Source organism: Lontra canadensis, unplaced genomic scaffold (assembly GCF_010015895.1).
Source record: "Lontra canadensis isolate GAN:19392208 unplaced genomic scaffold, GSC_riverotter_1.0 scaffold122, whole genome shotgun sequence".
NCBI lineage: Eukaryota > Metazoa > Chordata > Mammalia > Carnivora > Mustelidae > Lontra > Lontra canadensis.
In genome coordinates, this window is record NW_022631116.1 from 4,339,977 (window position 1) to 4,351,542 (window position 11,566).

Here is an 11,566-nt window from a genome sequence, read left to right on the forward strand (position 1 = left end):
TGGCTCCTGCCCACAAGGCCAGCTGGCAGCAGCAGTGAGCCACCAGAAGCCACTTTCTACAGAGCATATTCTAGGTCAAGCTTCCCCCCTCGTTTTGGAGAGATTAACCAAAGCCCAGAGAGGGACGGTGACTTGTCCAGGACATCCAGCAGGTCTGAGATCCCTCTACAGCTCTGGGTCCCTTGGTGCACCAGAAAATGAACTCTGGAGCTGGAAGCCAAAACAAGGGAGAGGTCAAGGTTCTCCTGTTGGACACCCCAGCTTTCTGGAGGGGCCAGAGAATGTCCCCCTCCTTCCCCAGCCTGGGTGGGAACAAGCCCTCCCTTCCCTGCCTTTGACACCCACTCCGCGCAGCACCCTCACGTCGGGGAGGCTCAGCAAGCCAGCCCCTCCCAGCCCCGTTCCACCTGGGGGCGCCGGGGAATTGGAGCCCCCCCTCCCCCCAGCCCCCAGGGGAGGAAGCCGCCTGTCAGGCCGCCACGGCGTGTCAAATCCTCTTGCTGCCTAATTGTGAGACGTCGGCGTTTAAAGAAACGCTTTTCTGGCCGCCTGCCACACCGCAAACTGCTTGGTATAATTTTATTATTAAGGAGAGAGAAAAAGAGGGAGGGGGTTGGGAGAGAGAGAGAGAGAGAAAGGGAGAGAGGAGGAAATTGCTTAGTCCAAGTCAGCTGGTGGAGTATTCTGCTCAATGTGAAAGCGGGGACGGCTTTCCAGTTGGCAAGCTGACTTCGTTAATTGCGCATTCAGTCTCTACTTAGGGTAATTGAAACGAAGCGGGGCCCAGGTCTGACAATTAGGGTCTGCGACTAGGCCATTAACCCTTTCCGCCACCGCCCCCCCGATGGATACTACGTGGCCACTGAAAGTCGGGGGAGGGCCGCTAGGCACCCCCGCGAGAAGCCCCTCCGAAGCCGGGGGTTAGGGGGTCCCAGGCGGGGAGGTGCGTACTGCGGCAGGGGGCTGCCGGGCGGGCGTCCCAGCGCGCGCAGGGTTAACGAGGTGCGGGAGTCCGGGAGCCCGGCTAGGGCCGAGCTGGGGACGGGGGAGCCGCGCGGGGTGTGTGGGGGTTGTTTGCGGCCTCGCCGCCCCTCTGCAACAGATGTTTCAGCCGTGTAAGACAAAGGCAGAGCGCCTGCTGCTGCTGGGAGAAAATCCGCAGGACTCCCTCAGGGGCAGGTAAAATTTCACCTTCTATTTGTGTTCCCCCCCCTCATACCCCCCGCTCGCCCCCGCCCGCTCTCCCGGCCTCTGCGCCAATCCGGAAAGCGCCACCAAAGACGCCGCGCCGCCTCCTCCGCAGCCCAACCCGCTGACCCCAGCAAGGTCACGGCGACCTCGGGCTCCGCCAGCGGCGCGCCCGCCAGTCCTCCGCCCGCGAGCAGTGCCTCTCCGTGCCCGGCCCCCTCCAGGGGCGCCCCCCCGCCCCCGCGCCCGCGATCCGCGGTAATTGGAGGCGCCGGGAGAGACAGGAAGGGGGGCGCTACGCTCGCCACGAGGCGGAGGCGGCGCTGGACGCTCCGCGCCTCCCTCCTGCCTGCGCTGGGACCCCGGGGGGGCTCTGCCCCCCCAGCCCCCATCATTCATCTCCCTGATTCCCGCTGTATCCGCCCTCGGAAGTCAGCCGAGTGAAGCAGCTGTTCCTTGCACACTCCACTTGACCAAAGATGATGATAAATGAGGCCCTGGCTGCGTCGGGGACGCGGCGGCGGCCGCGAGGGGCGCGCAGGGCGGGGCGTACGAGCCTCCTCACCGCTCCGAAAGGGCGAGGACGCGGAGGACAGAGGCCGAGGGGCACAATCAAAGGGCCGCACTTCCCTCCCGGAGCCCGGCGCAGCCCCCGTACCCGGCTGCTAGCAGGCGGCGGGTGGAGGTGCGCCCGGAACGCCGGGGCCGAGGCGGCGACCTCTTGCCCGCGGCCCGCGCCGCAGCCCCGCCTCTACCCTGCTCCCTTCCCCCCCACACCCCTTCCCCTAAGGCCGCGGTCCCCACGGCGCCCTCGACCCCCACCCTTCGTGCCTCAAACCTATTAACGCTCGTAAATAATGAATAATGGAGCGCTTCCCTCCAGCCGCGCGGGTCTGCGGGCGGGGTCCGCTGCCAGCTGCGCCCGGGCCTGGGGAGGGGGCGCCCCCCGGTCGGGTACAGGGGGCCCGGGCGCGCGGCCCCGCACACGTGCAGCCGCGGCGCGCAGGCGGGCACCCCGCCCCGCGGAGGAGGGGGAATCCCGCGCTGCCCTCCCCAACGCCACCTCCCCTGGAGTCCTCTGGCACCGAACGAGGCGAGAGAGCGCGCGCGAGCTTCCCAGCCGGAGAGGGTTATTTTTAACCTGCCCCCCTTTCTATATCTGCCTCTCGGGTTTGCGCGCCCGCCCGCCCGCTCCACCAGCCGAGGACGCGGGCTCCTCACCTCGCTCGGCGGCTCCGGCCTCTGAGCGCCTCCCCCGGCCCGCGGCCCCCGCCCCTGCGCGGGCATCGCGCGGCTAAATCTCAGCCTGGAAAGGACCGATTAGGAGCCGCGTGCCTTTCTGCGAAATATTGGAACCGGGTGGGGTGGGGGCGGGGAGCCCGGCGCTATCGTCCCCTCGCCTCCCTCCCTGCTCGCCGTGACTGCGAGAGGCGGCTCCGGCGCTCCCTCCGCAAAACAGGGGGCGGCCAGGCCGGGGAGCCGAGCCCCCCTTTGCTTTTCGCCCTTCACTCCTCAACGCCCACCCTTCAGTCATCGACAAAGCTGGAGCTTCTAACACACCGACCCTCCGGCGGCGGCGGCGCCAAGTGGGGCGCTGCCTCCCCCATCTCGGCCTCCTCCCCGAGCCACTCCAAACAAACACACCATTTAAACAGCAGCGGGCTTGCACACCAACTTCAAGGCGGACCCCGCCCATGCCCGTGCCAAAGGCGCACGGGGAGGGGGGGGGGGCTTCTTTCCCCAGCCTTGTCTCCCTCCTCTAGGCCTTGGCCTCCTTAAGGGCCCCCCTCGCCCCCTCGCTCCCATTCCCTTCCCCTTCGCGCCTAGCAGCCCTGACCCCCCAACCCAACCCCCCTTCCAGGGGGAATGAGGCAGCAGGAAGTTCATGTCCATTCCCATTACCTTGGTTTCCAAAAGGCCACCCACCCAAACCCCAGCCTGTCCTTACCCCCAAAGGAGGGGGCAGCAGAGGAACTGGCTGAGCTCAGAAACCCCCTCCAGGCTTTGACTGGATCAGTCACTTGACATTTTCCAGACTCTGCTCACGCCCAATCCTGGAGACCCAGAGGCACAGGGCCCCCTGACGACCCCCCTGCTGAACGAGGTGGGGTAAAAGACAAGCGGCTGCAAAATACAGGGGGAAACTGTGGAGGAACTGGCGGGCTGAGGAGGGAGAAGGGCATTCCAGCGGCAAGGAGCCGTCTGGCTTAGTGGCAGGAAAGAACACGGCGTATTTGGGAATCCAAGCCGGATTTCTCTCCCCAGCTAAGCTAGAGTGTGGGGGAGGGCCGGGCCCCCACCCCAAGGGAGCCGCCTCTGGCTGGGATGATGGTAAGAAGGGGGGCAGGCTGGGGTGGGGGGTGAAGATGTGTGCGGACTATAGATGTTAGGACAGCAGGTGCCACGGGGTTTATCTAATGACACCTCTGGGCCAGGAGCTGGAGCTGGGGGCCCCAGCCGGCCCTGGAGGTGAGGCGGGTCCAGGAGGCAGGAGAGAGAGGACCCCCTAGCACACGCAGGGCCTGGCAGGGCAGACTTCGGGTTCTCCACAGGATTCTCTCTAAACCCCCACGCCCACTGCTAGCCTACCTACTGAGCCTGGGGCCACCCTCCGATCTAGAAAGTTCTCAGTAACCTCAGACCATCTGATGGGGTGTAACAGCAGCAGCAGCAGACAGCATGCTGGCTGGCCCCCTCCTATGGCCAAGGTGCCTTGATAGATTTTACTTCTAACCCTCAAATTGCCCTTCTAGGAGGTGACGTCACCTCTCTCAATTCACAGCCGTGGAAACTGAGCTCCAGAGTGGGGGAAGGGGCCATTCTGGGGGCCTTTTGCAGTCCCCCCCCCTTCCCGCTGGGCCTGTGGGTAGGGCCTCCAGCTTGTTTGCTTTGCTTCCCGGCAGCTGGGCATGAGGGAGGTGCCCAGGGGCTTGAGGGCACGAGATAATGAGGTCCTGGTTTGCTCCTTCGGAAATTTCAGAAAACTGGTTTTCTCAGGAGAAAGAAAAGGGCAGGGAGTTGGTATGGTGGGGGAACGGGAGAGAGAAGTCACAGTGCCCACCACCACCAACTCCCCCCACCCAATTCCTCCTGCAAATCCAGTCACCTGCCAGGCCCCCTGCTGAGGGACCCCGGGTGGGGGTCTGGCTCCTGAGGCTGCATATTTTTTTTTTTTAAGATTTTAATTATTTATTTGACAGGCAGAGATCATAAGTAGGCGGGGGGGGCGGGGGAAGCAGGCTCCCTGCTGAGCAGAGAGCCCGATGGGGGGCTCGATTCCAGGACCCTGGGATCATGACCTGAGCCAAAGGCAGAGGCTTTAACCCACTGAGCCACCCAGGCGCCCCTGAGGCTGCATATTGTAAGGGAGGCCTGGAGTCCACACATGGGCCTCCCGTACTCATCTGTAGCCCAAACAGAAATCTCACACACCACGTACCACCGCTCTTCCAATGCGCACATGCGCACGGCTGTTGTGGCGGAGAAGTTACAAATTCATTTAGGGCCTGGTGGACTCTGGGGGGTTATAGCCCCCTGCCCCCCCCCAAAATACACTAACAGCCCCTATTTTGATATGAAAAGCGTCTCTGCCCCAAGACTGGCTGCGGAGTGGGGGATCCCGACCAGATGAACAGCTGGGACCACGGGACCACCCTGTCCTCCTGGCTACCACTGCCCTCCCCCTCCCCCACTACCTTGGCCGCCCCCCTTGCCAGGAAGGGAACTTCCATTTCTGGGCAAAGCTTGGACGGATAGCCTCCTGCCCCCAGCAATCCCTGGGTTGTGGGGGGAATCCTGACCAGCCCCCCCACCCCCCCACACACACGTAGCCTGGTGACCAGAAGCGATGACCTTTGGGGAAAGTGAACCACCAGCCACTGCCCCAGAGGCCGGGCCAGAGGTGGCCTGAGCCTGCTTGCCTCAGGATGGAAAATATTTGCCTTTGGTTTTCAGCGGCCGCTGCCTCCTGCCTGATTTCCCTCCCTCTCTTCCACGCAGTTGTGAAATATGGGGGTGCTTAAGGGTAAAAAGGGAGGGAGGGCAACTGTCTGAGTCCAGCGGCTGGCCATTCTGAATAGCATTCTGTTTCTCCCAAGGTGAAGAGAGAATCCTTTCTGCCTGCTGGCCCGCACCCCGCACCCCGAGTTCCCTCTGCCCAGGCCCAGCCGCCTCGGGCCTCACCTCCAGCCGCACCAGGCCCTGCCAGAACTCCCCTCTCCTCGCCATCCGGGGCAGACAGTCTCTTCAGCTGCTCACAGCTAACTCCGTCTGACCCCAGCGCTGTCTTGTTCTGGAAAGTTGTTTAGGAGAATCCTTCCTGGTTGGTTCCGCACGGGGAGCGGCAGGCCTCTCTGGCTCCCGGGAGAGGTCAGATTCACAAGGGCCAGGCCCCCACCAACTGGGAGGGCTCCCAGGCAGCCGGCCCTGTGGCTCTGGGGTGCAGAGAGGCGACATTCTCCCCCAGACCTACCCTGACGGAAAACACCAGGACCCTGATGCTGCATGGCTCTGGGTTCAAATTCCACTCCTGCATGCCATCTGCTGGCTGGCCCTGGGCAAGTCACTGACTGGCTCCGAGAGTCCGTTGGCTGAAACCACTTTAATACCACCACACTTACGAGGCTACCTCGAGACGGGAGGCTACGCTGAGCTTCGCACCTCGCAGCCCCCACTGGCACTGTCCAAGGGGGGTGAGGGCCAAGTGCCATACTCTGTATGTGTGTGTCTGAGACAGAGCACGTCTTCTGGTACGTAGGGCTTTACAGGGGATGATGATACCCCCCAGAGTTGGAGAGGCTTCTGGGACTGAGAATTAAGGTCTGTCCCCAGACTGTGTCCTGTCCCCCATGGCAGGTGCGTCATTTCCCAGCGGGAGTTCCAGTGTTTCTCACACAGCACTGTGCACGTCTTAGGAAGAGGCAGGTTCTGATGTGGGGGGCCAGGGCTGCAGCCTGGGATCCTGCATCTGTAAGAAGCATGGGCTCCTCCAGCTGGAGTGAGAACTCAGCCCTCAGACACTCCTCGTCCCACTGAGTCCTGGAGGCTGGGGTCGCTGAGGGGCTCCAGGTCTTGTCCTGTCATGAGGACCTAGGATCAGTCTCTGGTTCGACAGCTCTGAGCCTCATGTTTCAGAGCTGAGTCCCTACGGGGGCGCGAGCAGCCCCTAGGACTCTGCATTTGGCCTGGCTTCCGGACGGCGACACAACCAATGAAAGACAGCTTCATGCTGCTAAGCTTGTGACCACTTCCAGGCTGGGCTTCCTGGGCCTCGGTGTCATCATCAGTACAGTGGGAAGCCGGAATAAAGTGATTCCACTCTTTCCATTGAAGGTTCCCCACGCCTTCTTCCGTTCCCTGGTCCCTTCCAAAGGTACCACAGATCTCAATCCGAGTACTGACCCCAGGGGCAGACCCTAGCAGCTGCCTTCCTAGGGACCCAAAGGTCCCCAGACTGACAATAAACAGCACCCAGTTCTTGCTGGCTTCCCTCTTGTGCCAGGCCCTGTCCCAATAAGCACTTTGCATTTACATACCTCATCCTCCTGACAGCCCCCCCAGTGGAGATGGGGGTGGGGGGGTGTACGTCATTTTGGAAGCTCCAAAAGCTGAAACTCACTGCCTGAGGTCACACCAGTGCTCAGGAGTGCAGGGCCCGCACAGTAACTGGACTCCCAATCTTTCCAGGCTGGGCTCCTCAGCCATACACGGCTTTTGAGGGTTTCCTTATGGGAAAGAGCCACGTTGATTTCCTAGGCCCGGGGCAGGTGTGGATGAGGCTCACTGTGTCTACCTGGCCAGTCAGGGAGTGGGGAAAGAGGGGATGTGGGGAGCAAGCCAGCACTATCACTCCCAAGAGGTTTCTGGCCACACAGACCCAGATGAAAACTGCATGTGCCCTCTGGCCCCCCCGGTCTTGCTCCCAGCCTGCCTGGAGCCTCCTTCCCAGGGCAAGGACCCTGGTGTCCTTTGCAGCAGTGAAACCCTGGAGGTCCCCTGCTGTGTTCACATGAGGAGGATGAAGGACACACACTGGGGGAGTTCCACAGAGGGGAGTCTGGAGAGTAAGGAAGGGCTCCGTGCACAGAGGGTACAGTCTTCAAGTTGGGGAGCAGAGCACAGTGTAGAAAGGGTGCAGAGGGGTGCCTGGGTGGCTCAGTGGGTTAAAGACTCTGCCTTCGGCTCAGGTTGTGATTCCAGGGTTCTGGGATCAAGCCCCGAGTCAGGCTCTCTGCTCAGCAGGGAGCCTGCTTCCCTGTCTCTCTCTGCCTGCCTCTCTGCCTACTTGTGATCTGTGTCTGTCAAATAAATAAATAAAATCTTAAAAAAAAAAAAAAAAGAAAGAAAGTGTGCAGAGATGTATAAAAAGGGAGAGGGTATTCTATTTTTTTTTTTTTTTTTTTTACCATGAGCATATAACTCCTACAAGAAGATTTTAGAACTTATATGGCTAATCTCCATCCCCTAGGCTAGCCAAGGTGGCTGAGCAAAGAGCCTTGTTTTGGGCTCCGGGCTGGCAAGGCTCGTTCCAGCTGTCGGATTATAGGCCAGATGGTCACATGACCGCAGCCTCATCAGTAGAGTGGCCTGAGGCCACACTGCCAAGAGGAGTCAGCATCCCTGCGTCCCTCCCTGGGCAATGGTCGCGATGGGGATTGTGCCCCCATTTCACAGGTGGGGCAACTGAGGCCCCAGGTGGTGGGATACGAACTGGAATCCCCATATAGTCTGCACTGTCACTTCTGGGCACACAGGCTCGGGGGACACACAGGCCAGGACTGGCTCGTGATAAACCTGCGGCCTACTCCTGGCGCCATGTGTCACTGAACGTCCCAGTCCCTTCCCACCTGCAGTGGTGGGGAACGTCCCAGTCCTTTCCCACCCCATCCTTCCGTCATGAGAACAAAGGCAACACACATTCTACAACTTGAAACCAGAGTCGGATCTGGGCTTGGCTGAGACAGAGGTGGCCCAGGAGTGTCTGTGGCCAAATCCTGGCTTTGACGCCACTGAGCTGTGTGGGGCCCCAGTGGGCAAGTCCCGCACTGTGCCTCAGTTTCCTCGTCGGTGAAGCAGGAGGAAAAGCAAGTCCCTCAGAGGGTAAGAATTAACTGAGAAAGTGGAAGGTCGTCCAAGCCATGCCCGGCAGAGGAGGGCCCAACAAGTGAGCTGTTATTTCTAAAGGGTAAATATTTATATAATTTTTTATAACAGAGGGAAAGTTCAGGAAAATCCCTGACTGGTCCTAGCTGGCTTGGGAGGTGGGGCCGGCGGGGTGGGGTGGGGTGTGTGTGTGTGTGTGGCGGGAGCTCCTTGGAGCGACAGGAACCCAGGTCTAGCACCCCGGCCCCAGGAGCAGCTGGTGCCTTCCCCGGGTGGGCAGACACGAGGTCCCAGCACCAACAGGCAGCGGCCAGAGCGGGCTCGGCCGTCTCTGTGTTCTCTAGCTGGCCAGTCGGGTGGAGCAGACTTGGCCAGAGGCCCCTCCAGCCCCAGGCCCACGGAGAGAGGGCTCAGAAAGGGCCCTGTGTTCTACCCTGCTCCGGGGCTGGCTTTTTCCAGACCAGAGCCTCGTGAGTCTTTGGAAAGAACGTTCAGTCCCTGAGACCCTACAATGACTTTCTGTGTGACCCCAGGTGAATCACCTCACCTCTCTGGGCCTCTGTTCCTTTCCTCACGGGACCCGAGGAGAAAACAGCCATCAAAGTGCTCTGTCACCACCACAGTGCTCATGTGTGCAGGGCCCTGGTTTAGGAAGCAACCTACACATCTGAACTCCTCTTCCAGATGAGGCAACAGAAGCACAGAGAGCTAAGGTCACTTGTCCAAAGTCACACAGCTTATAAGAAGCCGGAAGCAGTAACAGGAGGTCAATACTGGGAAGTCGGATACTATTAATTACAGTCCATGGCTGTGAGGTCAGGCCTAGGATCTGAAAGCTTTGAACTCAGTTCCTGGAGGCAGCTTTGGCCAGGGTAGGAAGGCCCAGGAGGGAGCACTGTTTGTGCTTGGCTGTGATTTTTCTGGAGCAGAAGCTGCTGCCCAGGCACTGGGATTTTACATCCTGTATTTCCTGGGTGCCCTCCACAGGCTGGGCATCAAAGTGCCTTCTTCCCTGCCACATCATTTTAATTCCAAGAGGAACTGTGCAAAGGAACCTAAGAGCATCCCCATTTTGCAGACAGCACCATTAAGGCCTGGAGGCCAAGGGCATTTCTTGGTGAGCAGCAACATTTAGACTTCCACTCAGCTCATCGGGTCCAAGTCTGCTACTCAGGGCAAGGATCCTAGGCACAAACAAGGACGGTGGGCACCAGAGATCCCCCCGAGGGAGACTTTTGGAACCTACAGGGAGTCCCTGAAAGCTTGCTCTGCCTCCACACACCGTCCCTAGAGCACGTGCCCTGCTGTCTCTGGGCCTGTGCCTTCGCTTCCGCTCACCCTGAGCCTGACTAGCCACAGGTGCGGGCAGGACCATCTCACAGACAGGGACAATGGGGAGCCACAGAGGGCAAGGAAGGGAGTGAGTGGCACTATTGCACACACGTGCTTTACGTTCCCTGGGCTGCAGGGATGGACGACGGAGTGCTAAAGGTGGGGACAGGAGGCCAGGGAGCTAGGACAGTTCCCCTGAGAGCAACAAGGGGAGCCAGAAGCACGGTGGGGGGGGGGGGTGGCAGCTGGAAAGGACGGGTGAGATTCTAGAAATGTCAGGAACAGGGCACCTCGGGACTCAACAGCCGATTCCAAATACTGCAGGGGGAGAAGGAGGGACAAGCCACGGGGCTTGCCCAGAGCCCATTCTCCCAGCCACCCGCCAATACCGGCCCCTCCTCGGCTTCGCCGCTCCCGTCACACTTGTGTCCCCAAAACCTCTCCTGTACATACCGCCAGCCCGAGTGTGGCTCATGACAGCCGGTGTGTCGGAACCCGTCAGACCCGAGGTGGCAGATCGCGTGTCTGAGTCCCAGCAAGGGCAAGGAGGCCAGGCAGCAGGGAGGCTCAGAGCGGAGTCCTCCAGGGCCGCAGGGCGGGCCACCTCACCTCTCCCTGGCCCGTCTCTGCCGTGCCTGTCTCCCTGGCACTGCTGTCCGGCTGGGCTGGGGCACAGCTTGGGGCATGGTGCTGAGAGGCCGGTGCTGGGGCCTTGGCGGGTTGTGGGGGGCGGACTGTGATTCCCATGGGAAGGGGCTGGCTCTGGGCCCTACGCCCTCCAGGCCAGCTTTATTGGCAGAGAAGCCGGGCATCTGCCCCTCACTGGGAAACAAAGGCAGTGGCAGGCGGTGGCCGTGGAAACATTCACAGGCAAGCCCCCAAACAGCCCGACCTTGCCCTTCTTCTGCAGAGGCACTGTCTTTATTCCTGTTCCTCCTTCTCAGGCCAGCACGCCCCTCTGGAGGACTGGATGGGCCATCAGGTCTACGTATCAACCCCCCCCATCCCCTGAGCTCCTTTGTCACTTCCCCTCCCGCCCTCAGAGCCACCGCTGGAAAGATTTTGTCTTCTCAAATAAACGGAGTTTAGAGATCACCCACTTGTTCTCTCTCATTGGGTCCAGCAGCTAATTGGGGCCTTTGATGGATGTGAGGCAAGCCAGGGGGTTGTGGGCCGCGTGCCTGTGGAATGAATGAATGAGTGGGTGGGTGGGTGGGTGTTGGATGCGTGGGTGGTGGATGCAAGGCAACGCTAGCCCCAAGTAAAGCCACTGCTATTTTTGTTAACTTGAGCAAAATACGATTTCTGTAAGGCTTGTAAGAACATGGCAGGTCATTCCTGGGGTCCCACAGGTCCCCTCTGCAGCTATCTTTCATGATACCTGGGCTGGGGGACCCTCAGAGGGGAGCAGCCCTGCCAGGCCCCACAGGGAGGGGCCACTGGACCACCCTCCTTCCTCCCCCCGAGCTCCTGACTCCCCATCTCGTGTCATCCTATCTCCTCCAAAGTTCCCCTTTGTGGCGCCCTGGCTGCCCTGTGGCTCCCACAGACCCCCGGGGAATTCCCCTGACCTGTAAGTGTCCCCAGGCCCGGGGGGTCCCAGGGAGCCTCTCCTTGGGGGCCAGAAGGGCGTGTGAGGAAGGAGGGAAAGGTGCCTGCCTGAGACCGCCTGGCAGCTTCGCAGAGCTGGAGAGAGCTGAGCGTTTGTCATCTGCTGAGGACAGTGGGGATGGTTTAAGGTGAAATTTAAGCCCATTAGTGCCTGGCTAATAACATCAGCAGAACAGCGAAAATGAAGGCAGGGTGTGTGAGCGTCCATAAATTGTCAGAGCTCGCGCCGCCTCCGTCCTTGGGCCTGGCTCCGGGGGGCCCCTCCTCCGGCCTGGGCCAAGTCCCGTCCCCCCCCCCCCCCCCCCCCCCCCCCCCCCCCCCCCCCCCCCCCCCC

The 11,566-nt window shown here is 60.9% G+C and overlaps 1 protein-coding gene across 2 annotated transcripts in view; it reads right to left on the bottom strand.

Moving 5' to 3' along the window:
- RAI1 (retinoic acid induced 1) overlaps window positions 1–11,566 on the bottom strand; it is a 117,232-nt gene that overhangs the window by 23,234 nt on the left and 82,432 nt on the right. Inside the window, exon 1 of one of the 2 annotated variants that reach the window (XM_032841209.1) lies at window positions 2,410–2,495. The exons of the other annotated variant lie outside the window; for it this stretch is intronic. The gene's annotated coding sequence lies outside the window, so the exon portion shown is untranslated. Of the gene's footprint in view, window positions 1–2,409; window positions 2,496–11,566 lie in introns of those variants that run through there. 2 annotated transcript variants of the gene reach the window in all.